Source organism: Aquila chrysaetos, chromosome 20 (genome assembly GCF_900496995.4).
Source record: "Aquila chrysaetos chrysaetos chromosome 20, bAquChr1.4, whole genome shotgun sequence".
Classification (NCBI taxonomy): domain Eukaryota; kingdom Metazoa; phylum Chordata; class Aves; order Accipitriformes; family Accipitridae; genus Aquila; species Aquila chrysaetos.
The window spans coordinates 11810323-11830097 of NC_044023.1; the positions used below are offsets into that span (position 1 = coordinate 11810323).

At 42.7% G+C, this 19775-nt stretch overlaps 2 protein-coding genes across 7 annotated transcripts in view; one reads left to right on the forward strand and one right to left on the reverse strand.

Annotated features, from left to right (window-relative positions):
* KBTBD12 (kelch repeat and BTB domain containing 12) overlaps positions 1-6553 on the reverse strand; it is a 42281-nt gene extending 35728 nt beyond the window's left edge. For 2 of the 3 annotated variants that reach the window (XM_030043730.1, XM_030043732.1), the window contains exon 1: positions 6459-6553. The gene's annotated coding sequence lies outside the window, so the exon portion shown is untranslated. The remainder of the gene's footprint in view (positions 1-6458) is intronic. The other variant, XM_030043731.2, reaches the window with a different exon arrangement.
* MGLL (monoglyceride lipase) overlaps positions 1-19775 on the forward strand; it is a 108804-nt gene that overhangs the window by 19715 nt on the left and 69314 nt on the right. The window contains exon 1 of one of the 4 annotated variants that reach the window (XM_041118673.1): positions 19373-19394. The exons of the other annotated variants lie outside the window; for them this stretch is intronic. The gene's annotated coding sequence lies outside the window, so the exon portion shown is untranslated. Of the gene's footprint in view, positions 1-19372; positions 19395-19775 lie in introns of those variants that run through there. 4 annotated transcript variants of the gene reach the window in all.

Genomic DNA, 19775 nt, shown 5'->3' on the forward strand with positions numbered 1-19775 from the left:
TCCAAATCTGGAACTAGAAGCAACACATCTGAGAAATGAATCTGGGTTATTACCAGATTTTAAAAATGGATTTGGAAGACAAAACATTAACTTCATAATCTGAATGTGAGCCAAGCTCTGAGCTCTTCTTATGGTACTTCTAAAAATCAATCAAAGGCAGTAAGTTTAGTACAAAAAATAAAGCGATGGTATTTCCAAAATCTAGATTTTTTTTTTTCCTGGCTACATTGAAATGAAATACTGCATTTGAGAAAATGTAGGTCTTAATCCTGCATCGACTGCCTCTGAAGCAGTCTTTACAGTCAGTAGAAGGCTTTTATGAAATAGAAAAAGTTCCTTTTTTTTAATCCTACATGATAATTAAATAGCCGGTTTATTGTTTTCCCCTCATGCTATTTTATCACCTTGTAATATTTGATCTTCACCGCATTTTGATGAAGAAACCACACCATATCTCAAAGATCATGTATTATAAGCACACATATCTCGAAAGAGATGAGCTGTAGTGTCTTTAACCGGGCCGTTCACTCTCCAGCTGGATGAAAGTGTTAATAACTACCGACAAGACCCCAATCCGGTTTAGCAATCTGACTAACCAGGGTTTTTCCTCCAAAATGATCAACTTCTCTCCTTTCTCTTTTGTGATGTCAGAGCTTCACACATCCTCCAGCTTTTCCATAATGGACAAAATGTGCATTTTTAATGTGAAGAACAAGTGAGATGATTAATCATCATCATCTTTCCCAGACTTTTGTACAGATCAGGAAGAAGCAGTGTGTAGAACTGAGTTATGATTTCACTTCCCTTGCTGGTCACCTTTAAGTTTTCCTTCACTGTTAATTTAGCTTTCTTAAGAGCAACACTTTGATTACACCGTTCAGCAGATTTGTGAATTTTATGTGTTCATTTACCAGTGATTAGGATATCTGGCACAACAAGCTCGCAGCCGTCGTCTCCTCTCTTTCTTCATTAAGATGTGAGGAGTAGGAGCCTTAAAGCACAACGTAGCCCGTGCCGTTTATGCGCTCCTTGAAGCGCAGCTTGTCTGACGGGTGAGTCCTGCGCCCGCTAGGCGGACGCCGCGGGACCCTGCCCGTCCGCACCCAGCGCGGGGTGCTCTCCTCTGCCGCCCGCAAAGCTGGTGGGGTGGCTCCGGGCGTCCTCCCCGGGGGCAGCGGCAGAACCACGGACAGGCTGCGAGTGGTCGGTGGTGTGGCCTCCCCTCTCCCGGAGCCGGCCCGTACCCGGCCGTCACCTCACCCCCGCGCTGACTTGTGCAAGGAGCCTCCTCCGCCTCGCAGGCAGGATCGGTGCAACCCTCCAGCCGCCCCTTCGCCCGCCCCGCTGGGCTCCGCAGAGCCGCGCTGCTTCCAGCAGAGCTATAGGCAGAGCCTGGTTACCGCACGCTGTCGAGAAGACAGCGTTTGCCTTGCCTCGTACAAATGTACCTTCTTCATCTCCTCGTTTTGAGAGCGGACCGAGCTCCTGACTGAGCCGCACTCAATAAAATCGTGCTGCCAACTTGTATGTAACTCTACCTTCGCCATCCAACACCTGAGGAAACTGAAGCTAAAAGGTTAAAAAAGAAAACAGGATTAAAACCCAGGGGTGAAATCCTTTCATTAACTTCAGAAATTCATCCTTGTGCATTAGCTACAAACTTGTCACTCCCCTCCTGGCTTTTAGCAGCGTTTAGGTGAGGTCATTGGAAGGATATTAATATTCTGCTTTATATCACTGGAAAGACTATTAAAGGGTAATAATGAAACGGTACTGCTTTGCTTTCCCCTCTGGGTTACAGAGGAAAAAAGATGGTACATTGATATTAAAAGAAAGGATAGATGTGATGATACAAATATAATTTGCAGTGAGACACTATACTGAGATTGTGCCAGAGGCTGGGTTGTCATTATAAAACCTCCAGTGCAAGGCTCAAATCCTATGTAATGTCACCAGGAGCTGAAATCAGAGTTATTGCCTTATTTGGAGTTTTTGGGTATTTTTTTTCTTCTATTGTGAAAAACAGTTTCAGGTGCAAATCCTCATTTGATGTTACTTTATTTCAGAGCTGGGCTGTTAATTTTCCTCCAGTTCTGGCTGCTACTTTAATTTTTATATCAGCTGGTTTGTTAGTCTAATTTCACTTTTTTTTCTTTGCCTTTGTGTCATGAACCTTATGAAGAGTCATATATAATTTTATGCAGGAGCTACAGCATACGTTTTGCAAGGCGGTAGGGTGCTGCATGAGCAGTTCAAAACATAAATAAGCGCACTGCTGTGAGCTCAGCTCTACGGCTTTTATGAGGCTATCAAACTATAAATAAATGCTGTCCTCAATTCTCAGTTACACTGCAGCCTCTTTGAACTGCCCCAGCGCAAAGGGACTGTAAACCAGATGGAAGTATCTCATCAGGAATTTCCCTTAACCTCTGGAAAAAAAAAAAAGCTACCTTGTAATTAGAGACATTATTTTGTCTGGGACATAGATTTTTCTTGTCTTTTCCCCCAGTCCCAAGGAATCTCTTCTTTCCCGTGCCGTGGTGGGAGGGTGGGAGCTGCGGGACCTGGCCCAGAAGAGGTCACAGCACCCAGCATGGGGCAGCGAGCTGCGGCGCAGGGGGCACCTCCTGCATCCTCCTCTTCCTCCTCTGCTTTTTTTTTTTCCCCTTCTTTGCCTTAATGAGGGTGCCCTGTCTTCAGCTGGCCTCCCTTCAGGTGCTGAAAGGATCAGAGTTCAGTCACATCAAAGAACCGGTGCCTCTGCCTATGAATTATTTGTGCTTCCTTTGTTATCAGTAAGCTGAGAAGCAAATCTGTTAATTGTATGCATTATGACATTTGGCTGACAGCCACAGCGAGGCAGAAATCAGTACCCAGATGATAATATTGTTATAAGCTCGGGGTTTAATTATGAAGGCTGTGCTGGCATTTAAGATCAAGGCTTTAGACCGTGCAAAAGATCCTGCAGTGCTCCAGAAGGGCAAATAATAATGCTAATCTTGATATAAGGAAAAGATATAATAAGAATAAGATATAGAAAGGAAGCTTCCGAGGGATTATAGATGTTTCTATATCTATAGGATAGTAGGAATTATTCTCTTAATTCTGATACCTGGAAAGATGAAGGAAGAAATTATTACATGATTGAATTATAAGAATTTAGAGGGTAATAAGGTGAGAAAATCAGCTATAGCACCTATTTATCCACAACAAGTTGTGTCAATCCAATCTAATTTTCTTCATTTTTTCAGGGATAATAGGGGATAAATTAGATATTTTGTCTTGAGTTAATTTACCAATATGGTCCTACATGATATCATTAGAAACAAATTGTGATGAAATCAACTGACTAAATCAACATAAGTTAGATGCCCAACTCGCTGAAAAAAGCAGATTCAAAGAACAGTTATTGGTGGTCGGACTGGGAAGCATTTCTAAGTCTGTGGCTAGAGATCTGTGCTGAAAAGGTCACTCACAGTCTCAGGGAACGCCTACTTTCTTGCTTTGCCTTAGATATTATTTCTTGAATTAATTTCATCCATTCTGTCCAGATAAAACATACAAACTTGTGGCAGAGCATTAAGTGGGAGAACATCCAATTCTTTTTAGGAAATTTATGTCTATATGGTTTGAGAGGGCATACAGGTAAGTGTCTCTAATAAATGGTTCTCTGTGACAATTAGACATTTAGCGTTTGGATGTGTCTCAAGTATCACACAACTACTAGCAGCCAGGGTACCTTTTCCTAGAAGTTTTCCATATTCTGTTGCTAGTTGCTAGGATTTTCAGGTTTTCAAAGGCATCTAATTAAGTTAAAAGTCCAAGTCCTACCTAATCTCACTGTGCAATTTAGGAACTGAAGTGTTTGCATCACTTTTAAAGGTAAAACTTCAGCCTGAAATTGCTTAGGCAGTTTTAAAAGGTTTGCCAGATGACGTGATCTCCTTCCCGTTAAAGACAGAGAAAGAACTCTCCTTGCTCAGCCCTATCGATCTCTCAGGATCAGCCCCATAGCAGGTACCTTTCAGGTGATCTGAATTGATTTATTGCTGGCAGGGAAAGAGGAATTTTGAGGTTTTGAAACTGTGAACACTACAAATCAAATTACATCATTGGCCTATATAAGACAAAGTATGACAGTCCTTCTGAGAGAGATTTTAACTGTTTTTCTCCCTCAGTCCCTGCGACACCTTGGTTTTTTTCACATGCCATCTGATACTGAGGAGCCTGTGTCAAGGCAGTCTGAGGTCTCATGATATCCAAGCATGGGCCAGCTCCTGCTGGGGCGTGTGCTGCTAGGCATGCTCGTGGGAGCTTTCTTAGCCAGTTACAGTCTGCAAGTGGTGTAAAAGGAGGCTCTCGGTGCAAAAAGACAGGCTGCTGACCCACAAGCTGCTACTATAGATGCAGACAGTTGTGGCAGTGTTGTGTTGCCCTGTGTGCATCCCTGCATCCCTGCTGCTGTATGCATCCCACTGCCAGGAGAGACTGCTACAGACACAGCCTGTTCTTCCTGCAGTAGCTTATTTGTTTTCTTTCTCATTTCGTGGCTCTTAATTTAAAATAAAAGTAAAATGGGACTCTAACAAGGCTCTTTGGGCTATGAGGAGCTTGACACCTAACGGTGAGATTTTAAGCAGTCTGCAAAGCTTCAGAAACTGTGTTTGGGAGCACGTTTGACCATCGGAGACCTGAAGATGCTTTGATCAGTTTTCAAAGCCTTTGGGTAGTTTATGATTCTGGAAAGATTTGACAGTTTGAGCTCCGTTTACTGCCAAGACAGAGGCCTAGATGTGGGATTGGATTAATATTGATCCCATCTCAGCAAATACCAGGCATATTTTTTTTTCTTTAAACTGTTATAGATTCATGAAAAAAATCAAAGCAGCTGAAAATGAAAGACCCTGTGGGTCATCTTTTCAAATATGCCTTCACCTGACCTTAATCTTACTCTGATTCAAAGCTCAGTGAAGTCAGTCAAAAGAATCCCACGATTTAAGTAGAAAATAGATGTGGCTCTGTTCACAAACAAATGCCTATAAACAAATCTCAGTCTGAGCCAATGATGTGCATTAATTGCATGAGAAGAATAGAAGCTAAATATATACATACAGAACCCGTTTCTTTTACAGTTCACATGTGCAGATCATTTTTCTTACATATCAGAACTAATTGAAATGGCAAAGTGCTCATTCACAGAAGGAGGATGCACAAGTTTTTTACATATCCAATGACAGATGCCAGCAGAAGGAAAATGTATTTCTAAAATGTATTTCAGTAGCTCTTTGAGCAGCCTGGCAAAGGTCTTAGAGGTTTCTCTTTTTGCATTTATTTAAACATACTGGCAAGTATAGGAAAGGCTTACTTTCTGGAACAATTATATCAGACAATGTAAATTGGACTGTACCACAATTAAAAGAAACGTAATTCAATAATTTGGTGCAAAGTAGGCTCTATTTGCATTTTTACAACAGAAAAGACTGTGAACTCTAATTGCTAATATTTACATAAAACTCTGAAGTATGTGTCCCTTTGGCAAGCAAATGCTAGTATGTAAAAGCTTTAATATCCCCGTCACTCAGCAATGAAATTAAAGTAAATTGCAAGTTGTAAACACTTATAACTTGACGTCAGCATTCCATTAGTTACTGTTCGAATCCAGCCTTCCCCATAAACTTCTCTAGTTTCAATTTCAATTACTGCCAAGCAAATATCTGGGTATGTCCATACCCACAGAAAAGAAAATTCATAGCAACCCATGGCAACAACACAGCACCACCTTCAAAATGGCCCCTGCACTAACACACATATTCGATACCTACTAAATCTGCAGTCCCCACTGAACTCTCATATTAAAAACGTTCAGCCTCTTGATGGTAAAGATCAGTCCCAGGCACATATAGATAACTTGATGGGAGAAGCAAGAGTTTTTCTGAGCTTCCTTACTGGAAGCAAGTCTAGATATTTGCAGGCTTGTGGATTATGCAAAGCCTCCGCCATGCACAGACCTCAGACACTGAAATTTCTGCATCCTCAGGCTGATCCTATTTCCACACGGCTGGCAAACCCCATATAGCTGCGCACAGACCCCAAGTTTGATATCATTTGGGAGTTCCCATCCTAACTTTGGCACTAATCTCTTACATTGCCTTCATGAACTGGACAGCAGGCGCTGTAAGGAACTGAGAGGGCTTCAATTTTGGCACCAACAACGGGTCCCACAGCCTCCTCCCCATGCAGCTGCCTTGCAGCTGGCCCTGCATCGCCACGTATAGGCCCCCTCTCCAGCATCGTTAAGGGTTCCCCAAGACTTACGTTCAAGTACCCCTGCCCCCAAATTTCCCACGCACCCAGCAACCCAAAGCAGCCTGGCCCTGGCGCTTCCACATCGCCCATCCCTCTCGGCGCCGAACTCCCTTCTCTTTCCTGCTCTGAGTGGGGAAAGGATTTAAATGTACCTTTCCGACGCCGGGAGCGGCAGGTGTCTGTGAGAGCGCGTGGGAGAGGGAAACGGAGATCTCATACGGCAGCACAGAGCTTCTGGTGGGCAGAGGCGCCAGGGCTATAAATAGCCCGCGCTGGGCTCCTGGCTGGGACCGGGGGCTGCTTTAATGTCATGCACAGGGGCACACCAGGACGCAGCCGACTGGCACCGGTGCTGCTCTCCTCACCCTGCCCGTACGGCCGCCTGGCCCCGCCGCCTGCCAGACTCGGCGCTAAAAAGCGGCAGGCTCCTCCGTGGGGCGGCACAGCCGCCGCTTGCGCCTGTGGCCCACCTGAAGAATTACGTCCCACCCCACCAGACCTTGCCACGGGCAGACGGCCGGGCACATCTCTCTGCTGCGGCTGTTTCTGGGCGGCTGGAGCGGATCCGGCGTAGGCGATGGTCAGACTGGCTCCCGCCCACCGCTGAGGTCTGGGTACCAAACCAGAGGAGATGCTGTTGCTAGCTGACCCTATCTAAGTCACTCTCAAAACCACGGCCATTGTCTACAGCTGAGAGGAATTTCCCCAGACTGTTTCTCCTGCCCTTGCTAGGTCGCTAAGAGCTGAAGCTGTGCGTCAAGTAAGGATTCCTGAATGACTAGAAGTGTTACGTGTGTATTTTAATCAGCCGTAAGGCCTGACTATCTTCTTGTTGGTGTTGATGTAAATCAGAAACAGATCCACTAAATCGGTCCAGAATAGTGGGGCCGCACCAATTTACACCAGCTGCAGATCTTGTACTCTGTAAATTAAAGGGGAATAGAGAGGGCCATAATACACTATTTATATCTCCATATGTTTAAGCGAAGATGGAAAAAAGATTAAGCAAAATTTAGGGTTATAAAACTGATTAATGTTGAGCCTATACTTTTAGCTGAGAAAGACATTAAGGTGTTTTCAGAATGTTCTTTTTTAAATTACATTAATTTATTTGCTGTACTAATTGGTCGATTGATCATAATAGCTTCTGAGAAAATTGAAAATGAATTTTATTTCTTTAGCTAGATTTTTAGTCTGATGGTTTTATTACAGAGTTTTTCCAAAAGTCATAGAGGGAGTGTTCAGGAATGTTCAACTGTTAATAGCGGTTTGTTAGTTTTAGGGGGAAAATTAAGATGCGCATTGTTTTAAAAAGCATATTTCATATCATTTGTGAACAAAACTAGGAAAAAAATCAAAAGTGATTAAAGTTTACTCATGTCAGAAAATTCGATAGATCAGATTACAAAGATATATATTGTCTAAACTCCCAGATTGTTCTTATTAAAAGTTCAGCTTTATCTTAGAAATAAAAATATCCAATCTGATACTATAGCTTTCACAGAAGCCAAGATGGAACGGTGAACTGATGAAATGCCACAGCTGTGATAAAAATGGACCATATCCCCTAAATTGCCTTGTTCTCCTGTAATGTGGAACAATTTATAGTATGGTGATGGTTAACATGGAGTGTTTAGGTAATGAATTTTATTTATATGATACCACTCCACTACCATAATAATCATGCTTCCTTTATGGGTGTGTTTCTTCAGCTACTGTCTATAATGAGACTGCTTTCCAAAAACACTAACTAATGCTTTTAAGACAAACTCCTTTTTATTGCTCATGAAATTCTGAATATTTCTCTTGCACCTCACTGAATTAACCATGACACCCCATCTCGCAGCAGGGCAACTGCTGGGTAGCTCTCGGCAACACTTTGTAATTATACAAACAGAGTAACACAGCAGTGAATCAGGCCCCTGATATTTTTGCTAGAATTAAAAGCTTTCTCTGCTTTAAGCCAAGGCTGTTTTCACCTTCTTCATGTAATTAAGTTGTAATCCTTTCGTTCTGATATCATTATCTGTTGTCATGGTGATTTTAATTATAAAAATGAATGGCTGAGAAGTGGGTGAAGACAAAAGTTTTTGCTGAACTTCGTTAAGTTAATGGCAAAGGGAAGATTATCTGTGGTAATACAACAAATGGGTGATCTTTTAACACAGTGCATTTTAAAACAATTATAAGAAGTAGGTGTCAGAAGAAACACATTTGATGCAAATATGTCAGTGTTTAGGAAATATATGTTGAATTTAATGTTTTAGAACAATTCTTGCGTGGCACTGGTCATATAGTACATCCTGGCATTGCATGAACAAAGACATTCCCTTCTAAATCTCAGCTGCTAGTGATTCACCTTCTGGAAAAACACTCTCTTTTTAAGAAAAAGTCTGACCAGTTTCCAAGAGTGTGTTTTTCTGAGTACAGACTTTGGGAACAGCTACGCAACAATTACAGTTCTTTCGAAAGTAGAAAACCTGTTTTGACGGGTGGGTGCATGCAAATTGTCCATGGGTGAAGCTACGCCATGGTTCGCAATGAGCAGACCCACAAGCCACAGTCAGTTATAGCTGAACTTCAGAAGAGACCTGTATCAGCTCAGTTAAACTCTAGGTGGTAACAGGATGTGGCTTTTCTCTGCTGCCACTGAAACATTGCAACCAATGTGCTGAACTAAACTCACCTCCTCTGTCACTCTTGCTGTGGTTCTGCAGTTTTGCTCTGGCTCATTCTCCGCTGACAAACACATAGTTTTACACAGACACGTCGTTAAACGGTGGCACAACGTTGTAGCTCGGAAGAGGAGAGCCTCACGCTTGACTTCGTGCCCACGCGTGACTTCCCAGCGTGGCCACTGCTCTTCACTCCTCCCGGCTCAGCAATTCCCCGGGGCTCCTCAGCCTCTTGTCCTGGAGAGCCAGGCAGCCGCTGATTTGGGGCTAGTACCTCACATTTGGTTTACTTCCCGCGTGTGAGTAGTTCTGGGATGTCCATTCATCCAGTTGGCGTCAGCCGTGTGTGGAAGCGCCTCCAGGCCGGCTGCAGCGGTGATGGCACCGGCACCGGCACCGGCATCGCTCACGGCCACAGCGGCTCCCTCCTCCCGGCACATCCCACATGGGCAGCTTTGCCATCCTCCTGCCTGGGCAGAGAGCCCGAGTGCATTCGCGCCCTGATATTGGATTTGGACCGCATCACACTAGGTGCTCTACCAATGGCGAGTATTCTATTTGTATTGTGTTAGGACCAGTAATGATATTTTGGTTATCATATCCCTATATATGGTGCCAGTTTGGGTACATAGGGAGAGAAAAAACAGAAACAGAGAGATTTCCAGTTTAATCCTATTATCTCTTCTCTTATGTTAGTCCAAATACAACACTGATTATTTTTTTTTCTTAGGGTAAGTGTTGACCTTTAGAGCAGGCCAAGGGCAATCTTGAGCTCGCCTGTGACCACCGGTCCGGGGGGCAGCACCCCTGCAGTCCCTCTGAATTGAAATCTCTTTCTGGCTCTGTCAACCTGATTCCCAGGTTGCCTGACAGATAATGTGGCATGCCACCCACCCGCTGCTTTTTCATTTAAATAAATGAGAAAGTTGTGGCTAAATTAACACTCCAGCAGAGGTAATAAGGACCGACTCAGCAGCTGCCATGATGTATGCAAATTGCAGTTTCACACATTAGGAGCTCGATGTTGCTTAATTTGTAGGTCTTTCTGTCTTTTAAATGAAAACGCCTCCATCAAATTCAGGCGATCTTAAAAAAAAAAGGCAGAAGAAAGCCCCCAAAGTCAACTACTTGCCAGTGCTTCTAGCTGCACCTACATTCTTCTTCTGGGGTTTTCCTCCTGATCCCCTGATAAGCAGTTATTAGTGAGTTGTACTGCACTGCCGGATGCTTTTGGGCAAAATATCTGCTGATTTCCAATGAACACACAGCCTGATTAAGGAGGTACTGCCAGCCCTTTGGTATAAACAGAAACCTGATTTTTTTTTTTTTCAGTGATGCCACAATCCAGGAGCTCAACATCCACCAGGTTTTTTTCTCTGGAAATGAAACTGTAATAGTGCGAAGGAAGACCTGTGATAGCCTCCAGTTAATCAGACAGAAGGAATGGGCTGATAGGAGAGCATTTTTTTCTCCTTTTAGATCAGTAGAGATGGGAATGGAGATGCAAAGAAGCATGTAACTGGATGGGGTTTGTGGAACTGCTGTTCTGTACATTAGTTTTAGTGCTTTTTAATCTCTCTAAGAAAATTATGGATATAACTGTGTTAGGGTCAAAAAGATTTCCAAATGGACACCAAAAGTGAAACTCAGCAAGGGAAGTGCATCCTCAGAATAGCAGAAGTTGGGGCCATTATGGCCACAGAAGGTAGAAATAAGTAATGTTTCTCAGGGTATGTACTGCAAGAGCAAGCAAAATATTAAAAACATTCTGAAGCAGATTTTAGCTGGTTCAGAAATGTTACTGCCATGGGATATAAGGCTAAAAAATGATCCAGGCTCACTCAGTCTTTCCCAGGTTTTATTCAGAAAGGCAGAGGTTTCCTTCTAAAATAAATCCCATTCAAAAGATTTGTGGTTTGCCTATTTTTTTTGCTCTCCTGACTTATATGGTCAGTCCTTGGGAGCTATTGCCTCAGGTCTTTGAATGCCTTTGGAGGAGATGCTCTTTCCTCTGCTCTGGTCATCAATTCCTCCATGCTCAATTCCTGTTCCTGGAGGTCATCTTCTTAGCCTTCACTTACCCCTTTCATAACCTAGAGATACCTTAGTGACCCCCGGCATGCCGTTAGCAAAGAAATAACAGGAACTTGCCCTGTCTAGTCATCATTTGGCTGCATGTGTTGAAACAAACTGTCACATGAAAATGCAAGATAAAAAGCCACAATGAATTTGTGGGCAAGAAACACTCAGGCTATAACCAAAATGCAGGGTCTGAGGTGTTTCCCCATTCCCAGAAGTGAATGCGTACCTGGGCTAGTTTCCAGCTCCTTGCTGAAGGCAGAGCTGGCATACACCTCCTCCCCATTACTCTTACTTCTTCTCGAGGAAAGGAAACCCGAGCACTCGGGTGGGATAAGAGCTGCAGCCTGCCCTGAACTGAGCTACTGGGGACAGGGATTAAGGGAAAAGCCCCAAGGTGCCTCCATCCTGCTGTTCAGATGCAGTCTTGGCAAAATTGGGTGATTTACTATTCAGGACACCAAAGAAGACCATAATTCTGGCTACTGTGACTTTATCTGTCACTCAGTACAAGCCCCTGCCACTCTCTTTGGTCTTTGTCCCTCATCGCTAAACTAGGATGACAATGCTTTCCTACCAGTCAGAGAGATTAATTGATACTCGCTAAGCTGCAGGGCCCATGTGCCAATTGTGCAAATTAAGAAGGGTATCCATGTTTGTGTTTTCCAATAAATTCTGCCTTTGCTGCAGCCCCCCAACCTGGTACACAACTGTGCCGCAAAAAAATGCATTAAAAAACTCTTTCTTATGCAGTGGTTACGACGAATGAATTACCAAATATGAAGCAAACTATGCATCACTTTTCTGACAAAGAGGCAACAACTCTGAGAGACATGGCCTTCTCCCATGATGGGCATGAGGCATCTGTCCCTAAAGTGGTATGAAGACGATGCTGGTTCATACATGTCCACTCCTGAGCACTGAGCTGGAGGTGGCTCCTCTCTCCCATTCCCCTGCTGCCCCAAACGTGATGGACATTTGTAGCGTAGTGCCAGAGCTCCAAGCCACATGATGAAACTGTGTACCAGAGGCAGACAGACAGCCTGTCTATCCATCCGTGGGTGCTCAAGGTGAAAGGGAGACAGATGGTCACAGAGGGAGCAAGAAGGATGGAGCACCTAGCAGGGCCTTATCCACAAAGACCTCAGTAAATGGCACACATCCTGGCTCAGGCCAGGCACCAGATAGCCTCTTTCACCCCATGATCTGAGTCACCAGACTGTAGCTTTGTGAGCTCACCTGAGAGGGATCTCATGAATTAGGAGGTAAAAACTTGGAAAGATCTGCAATACTGTCACCCTTTTAATTGCCCATCTACAGTTGCCCATAGACATGCAGCTGATTTGGCTCAAACCTTGCAACTGAGCATAGCGGTTTATTCTAGAGCAGCAGTACGTCATAGATAATGAACAGGAATCAGGATCCTTCAAAAAAGTAAAATTTCTTCTACTTCTGTCCACAAAAAAAGGATGAAGAAATGTAGCATCTTCCAAGTTACACCCCATGTGGCAATCTTCCAAACCTCTTTCCATATGTTCTTAAGTGTTGAAATCCAAAATGTTCCATATCTTGCTGCCAAATTCTCTGGCTCAATCCCAACAGCTCTTACAATACAGTTGGGTATTGTCTAGTGAAAAAAAAAAAAATCATCTCAGATTGATAATTAAAAATATATTTGATCATCAGATAGATATGAATGGCCAAGGGGTGCTGTGCTGAATGAATCATTCACGCTCACAGATTTCAAAGCAGCAGAAGGATATCTTTCTGATCTTACTGAAGTTGCCCCAGAAATCCTTGTTTGTTGCAGAACGTATTGAAGAGATTTGAAACCGGGGGCAGAGGTGGAGGCAGATGAGCCATGGCAGAGAGCTACGCTGCCGGGGTGTAGTCTGGGGTACGTGTCTGAACCGGACTGCAGAGGGAGGTTTTGGACTCAGGCAGACATTGCTGCATTGGTTTCACCCCTGTCTCATTTCAGACTGAGCCCCACAAAACCAAAGGCTAGGAGTTTATCCCCGTTTTAAACCAAAGCATAGATGCTGCTGTAATGCCATCCCTGTGGGTGCTGAGGCACTGGGCACAGGTCTCGGGGTGGGACTGAGGACCCACACATTGCTCAGCATGTCTCATACACATTTCACAGCAGAGGAGGGAAAGAGATGCTTTACGCTCTCTGGCTCAGGTGCTGAATGTCGCAGCCTTCCCTCTGCTGTCCTCCTCCTCAAAACCTCCCAAGGTCTGGGAATGACGGAGTGCCATGCAGATATCTACATCCAGGAGCTGAGTGTTTCCTCTTGTGCCTGAAAGGGTAGCATCTCCAAACCTTAGACTTCCATTTAAAAACTTACTCTAACTCTGGAGAAGATTCAGTAATGTACTAGGAAAACTCAACAAGTAAAAACAATCAGCACATGCTGGTATCAAAGCATGGTACTGAGAACTGGAAGGTTCCCGTGTGCGGGAGTCCAGGCAGCCCCACCGACAGGTCTGTAACAGGAATCTGAACTGACATTATCAGCCCACAGCAACTGCAGATGCTCGTGACGCCAAAGCACAAACAAAACCACAGATACCTTTGCTACATGAGAATCAATGACTATAGCCAAGATATAATAGATATCTTGTGCTGGAGGAAACAGGATGAGGGTTGGGTGGTGAACTCTCAGATACCATAACTTTTGATGTTATTAACAGCACATGCTGCTCATTTACAGTAAGATCAAATACAAAGGGTATTAATGGCCTCGAGGACTGAAGATGTCCATCTCTAAAGCACATGAGGCTCTGGTAACAAACCTTTGTTGTCCTGATATACAGCATTGTCATCCTATATAGGAAATACTTTGCCTATGGATGCTTTGTCCCCTTTTTCACTGCAATGCTCCTCATTTCACACCCCCTTTCTCAAAGGGTACTTCTGCATTAATCAGTACATGCATTAATTCTGCCTAGGAGGAAAACCAGTGAGTGTGTTCTGCACTAGAAGGCATAAAGTAAATTGTAGCAGATACTGTAAAAATTAAATAACCGAGAGGGAACAATTATGTACCAGATGTAAGCAGTAATGAATGTGGTGCTTAGTACAGAATAAGTCACGTGTGAATTCATGGTATTAGGGTGCAACACCGAGGACAACCGGGCCTTAATTTTGTTGGCCACTTGGTGCTACCACAGTATATATACAGGAGAATGCTCCCAGGAGTAAGCAGTGTATTTGGTATAAGGTTTCTGCAAGACATTAAGATACTGCCTCACACCTATACCAGGATAGCAGAGTATCTGCTAGAATTCTCTTGTTCCATACCATAATGCTTACTTTTTCTCCAACATGCATTTTGCTCTGGGGATATTCTTTATTTTGTCTAGCACTACTCCTGATTTACATCCGTGTGAGCAAGAGCAGAATCAGGCCTCCAGTTAAATAGCTAATGCAGCTGTTTTGCTGAACCAGCTTCCTGGCTGGGAACGAATCCAGTCAGCTGTGGATAACAAACCCCAGTAATAGAGATTTCAAAGATTTCATACATTTTTTTTTTTTCCTTAAAATTTGCAGAGTTACTTTTCTTACAAAATCTGTTAGGCAGATGTTAGGAAGTAATTACTGTACATGAATCGGAAAGAAAATGCACATCTTACACTGAACATGTGTGAGTGGACTGAGTAAAGAAACCAAAGATACATGAGAAAAAAGCTAAAATATATCTGAGCAGAATCTGCCAGAATTTGCCACAGGGTTATAAGGGAGAAAAAGCACAAGGCAAGCTCTTCTCATGAGCCATGCGTTCATTGTGTATCCAAAACAACAAGCCTGCTACCTTCTCTAGCAACACCAGAATTATACTTACCATTCGTGGATAGAAGAAGTCAGCCCTGGCTGGGCAGAGGTAGCTTCCATCAACATCTAAGAGCCTTTCAGGCAATTACATCAGTAACCAGTGGGGTGGACAGAACCAAAATGTTGCTACAGACACCCTCATGCTCAAATATCCCAAAGTATCCTTAGATCACGGCACACATAGATGTAAATAGGACTGATCATTTGAGTTAAAACTCTTGCCTCTGTGTACAGAATTATTGTAATTTTTATATATAAATACAACCAATCTTCAAATGATGGTGACAGCAGTAATAGCATCCAGGAGATTAGGCTAGAAAGCGAAATTGTAGGGAAAATTTTGCCCTGAAGAATGTAGTTAGCCAGGCTGTGGTTTTGTCCAGGACCCAATATTCCCTATACTTGCAAATCTGGGTAATCTTTAATGACTGAAAAAGTTACTGCTTCAGTTCTTCACAGTGCTCTGATGGATAGATTTCAAGATGAGATGGGAGTTAATACTGGTATAACTGGGTAAACAAAATCAGGAGCATTAAGAATGGATTCTGTCCTCAGCTTGCCTCCAGCATTGAGCCCTACTTTCCTCTGCCCTGATTTCCCCCCGTAAAATTTTATCTTTCCTTTCCAAAGGACTTGGAAATCTCAGGTTCAAAGTACTAAATTATGAGTTAAATAAAATATCTCAGTAAGTAATAATAAAAAACCTGCGTGTCTTTTACAGCTTTTTCCATCACTAGCAGTTAATGCACTTCATAGATGAGCTTGATATAATTACCTTTATGTTGCAGTGTGGCTGGGCCAACTGAGGCCAAGTAAGGGAATGATTCACCTGTACCGTGAAAGCTCCCTTAAGATGCCCTTTAGGGGCACAAAGCAGACCTCCAGATTGTGCTGATTTTCACACATAAAATCAATTTCATTCAAAAAATAAGTTGCACGTCAGTAACTATGGCCCTCTAAAATTCCATCTCAGTGTTTATGAACCTATAAACACTATAAAAAGAAATATTACAAAAGAAGCCCTTAAAATTACAAACCAGGCAGGATATTTAATATTTTAAGTCTAAATTACAATATCAAACCTCATTTTGAGAAATGCTATGAAAGCATCAGGGTTGGGTGCATTTTAGAACAGCATTTGTCATAAAAAAGAGCTTGAACATTTGGGTTGCCAAGGCAGAAACAAGCACTACAGACACATTTTACCCTTATGGGGATTCATCAAGGTTGTGCAGTGCAGCTGTTGTCTTAGTAAAAGAAAGTATCAGCCCCTGGCTGGAAGAAACAGAAACATAATTATGTTATGATGAGCTGGAAAACATGCAAAGAAAAAATTGGAATGCAAAGCATGATAAATGATGCTTTGTCAATTGCAAAGCAGCAAGAAAACCAGGCGGCACAATAATAACTCCACCAGTCAATGCTTCCAGTTTGGCTACCAAAATAAAACACCACTCTAACCACGACAGAATAGCTGTATCTTTTGGCTGTATTATTTAGTCCTGATACAATGATGCTGGGTTTGTAAAGTGGATTATGCACTCATCCTTAGTAATAGAAATGAGAAAAGGAATGGTCAGGTACTTCTCAAAATTGAGACCATAATTCCATCCGGAAAAAATGTGTAGTGTTGTCTTATTCTGGTTTTTATGCATATTGAAATTCAAAGCTTAGAACTTTTTCCTTTAAGATGCCTTTTAATTACGTTTCTGCCATAAAAACCCTGTTTCTACTGAGGTGACCAACATTTTATGAATAGTAATACAGCTACATGCAGTCATATCGCAGTAAAATAGGAAATGCCATCCCGTAACAGACTCATTAATCTGTCTGTCCTCACGGTGACAAGGACAGGATTTCCCTTCAAGTGCTGCAGCAATGTGCTTGCCCAGGGTATAAACCACTGAAGTTTTTTCTTGTGATGTGAGTGAATCCAGGGGGAAAATTGGACTAATTATACACCAGCACAGGAAACTTTTATTTAGAAACCAATACTGGGCCGCAGAGATAAAAGGGGACAAATGTTTAAAGAAAACCTTCGCATGATAAAGGGGAAAATGATTAAAAAAAAAAAAAAATCAGGAGGAAGGGGAGTTTGGTAGGGCTAACGTGTCCCCATGCTCCCAGGGCACAGAGAAGCTGTGGCTGTGCCCTCTAGTGCCCCAGACCTGCAATACTTCACTGCAACTCCTGTCAACCAGGGGCTTGTGCACCTGAGAAAATCCACCAGCGAGCGGTTTTCTGCAGCACCCAGTGCGGATCAGCTCCCTTGCTGGGACACTGCTAAGGTTACACAGTTCCAGACTTTTATCAAAACCATATTTATTCCCAAGGCAGAGTTATTCTCAAGCAAGAGGGTTGCTAGAATAACTCTATTGACTTCTACAGACAAAACTTTAGGGCGGAATTTCCACCTTTCATTTTGAATTTCCTACCTTTGGAGGATGCCATTTATATATTTTGTACTAAGAATGCCTGAGAATCTGGTATTAATATTCTTCTTTTTAATTAAAAAACCCAAATGAACTACCAAACAAAACATGTATTGCTTCTGTAATTAAAAACAACCAGCTCTCAAATTAGCATCTATGTAGGATGGGTCATCTTCTGTACATCAGTTTAAAGGACTGAAACCTATATTCAAAGAGTGTATTTTTAAGTGTGTATTTTTGGTCCTGTCAAATAAGGAGCACAGGCAAGATACTAATCACTCATATAGCTACTGTCTGCAGTCACAGCTTTGTAAGCGACTTCTAATGGCAGCATGATTTGCAGAATTTTTAATACCTACAAAAAAATGAGGACTATTTTTACCACTAATTATTTTCATTTACATGGTAAAAATACTTTATTACTTGACTGTAGTTTGCGTCTAGGGGTACTAAACCACTTGTAGCTTAATCTAATAATTCTATTCCCACTGATTAGGGAAAGTGAAATTACTGATGGGCAACAAATCAGTGGAAGCCTCAGAACAATTTCTGTGATGCTCAGATATCCCTGCACTAACCCTTCAAGCTTTCTCCATTTCACTTGGTGCTAATTTGTGAAGAGGTACATGAGACTGCAGAATTGCAGACCAATGCCAAGCTAGTTATAATTTCTCCTGATATTGTTAAGCTTAACCTGATCAATAAAGTATTGTCCTTTAACATTTTCTTCCTCAATCTGGTTTGCCTGACACCAGGTTTATTTTTTTGGCTGCAAGGCATTAAAATTGTTATTTTACAGGAAAAAGAAAGCAGTTTATCCCAGCCTCCACTCCCGTCTCATGCCCGTACGTGTCTTATTCAGGAACACCAACAGGCAAGCAAAGGCAGATTACACAAATAAGTAAAGCTGAATGAGTGGACTCTGGGTAGGGATAAATAAAAAAAAAAGTCAGAGAAGGGGAAAACCAAAATAGTGACTCTAAACTGACAGCTTTAGTGGCATTGGCTTCTTTGCTTTTCACTTGATTTTAATTCTTCCTCTTCATGCTTCATCTCCCATTGTTTCCCATGTGCTCTCTCGCTTGCACTGTCTGTTGCTCTCTCCTGCTGCTCCCTGACTACTGTAATTTCCAGCATTTTTCTGTTGGAGCAGATTCTTCCATAAACACATACTTCTTAGATATTTTATTATTGCATCCTTCTCCTCTATTATTTTCTTCCTCCTTCTTGTCAGCAAAAGTTCTCTTTGTGGTCCTGGTGAGCAGAATCCCAATGGTTTAGCATCCACACCCCATCAAATCCACTTCTCACACAAAAATACTCCTTTGCTATTTAAGAGCGTGGTACCGTCAACCAGAGTGGAAGGATCTCACACAGTCTATTTACCTTTGCATGCCAACAGGATATGATCCATTAAAAACTCATTTTGTGAATGAAAGCCTAACAACAAAGAAAATCCTATCTCATTCCCTTAACCCACCATCAGAATCACATGCCAGCCTGCTATGCTGTCTCCCATCCATCCTACTTTCTCCTTTCTCTTCTCTCTAGCCCGATCTCTCTCTCCCCTTGCTGTGATAACGAGTTTTCATTATACATGTTTTCTCTGTCATTCCAGCAATTGATTCTTTTCCTAAAATTTGCCTTATTTGAAGGCGTAATCCTTTGCTCTATACTCCTGTGGGTGAGTCAATGGAGATGCTTAAGCTAAGTAGGGCTCAGCCTTTAATAAACCACACACCTTTCCCTACAAGGCTTAAGCAATTACTGAGTTAGTGTAAAGATTCACCAATTGTATTTCTATTTTTTATTAAGAAGTTGATTTAGCTTAAACTGTATTTCCAAAACGTATTTCACTCCACCGAGACAAGAGAAGATGTTACAGTCTCATAAATACTGCATGCTCAGACATCCCTTTGATTTCTCACAGGGAGCCAGTATGCAATACTTGCTCTGCTAAAGCCCTGTATACTGTTTGGATATCAGCATGGTGAATTCTTCAGACCCAGTCCAGTTTTCTCAGGTGGCTTTTCATTCACGGCTTAAACTCCATAAACTAATAAGGTAACTAGTCAGCAGTTGCTTCTCATCCATTTTTATGATGTTATCACGAGATGGGGGAGGGTGTGCTACCTATGAGAAGAAATGTCCCCAAATTCCCGGGGGCTCAGGGAAGCTGGGGAGAAGGGAAGGAGGGGTCGGCTGATCCTTCGCTCCTGTGCAGTGGTGAGAATCTGGACCTGGCAGGGAGTGTAGGTTGGACCACAGTCCTGCTGCTTCCAGTATTAGCTACGCGGAGGTTAATAGGGTATGGAGGGAATCATATCTCTGGACTGACCAGGACAGGCTCTCAAAGACAGGAGCTCGCCCTCGTGTCCCAGCAAAGGTCATTTTCTTCGAGATGCTATTTTTATCCTGAATTTTAGAAAGAGGTATTTTCCTTGT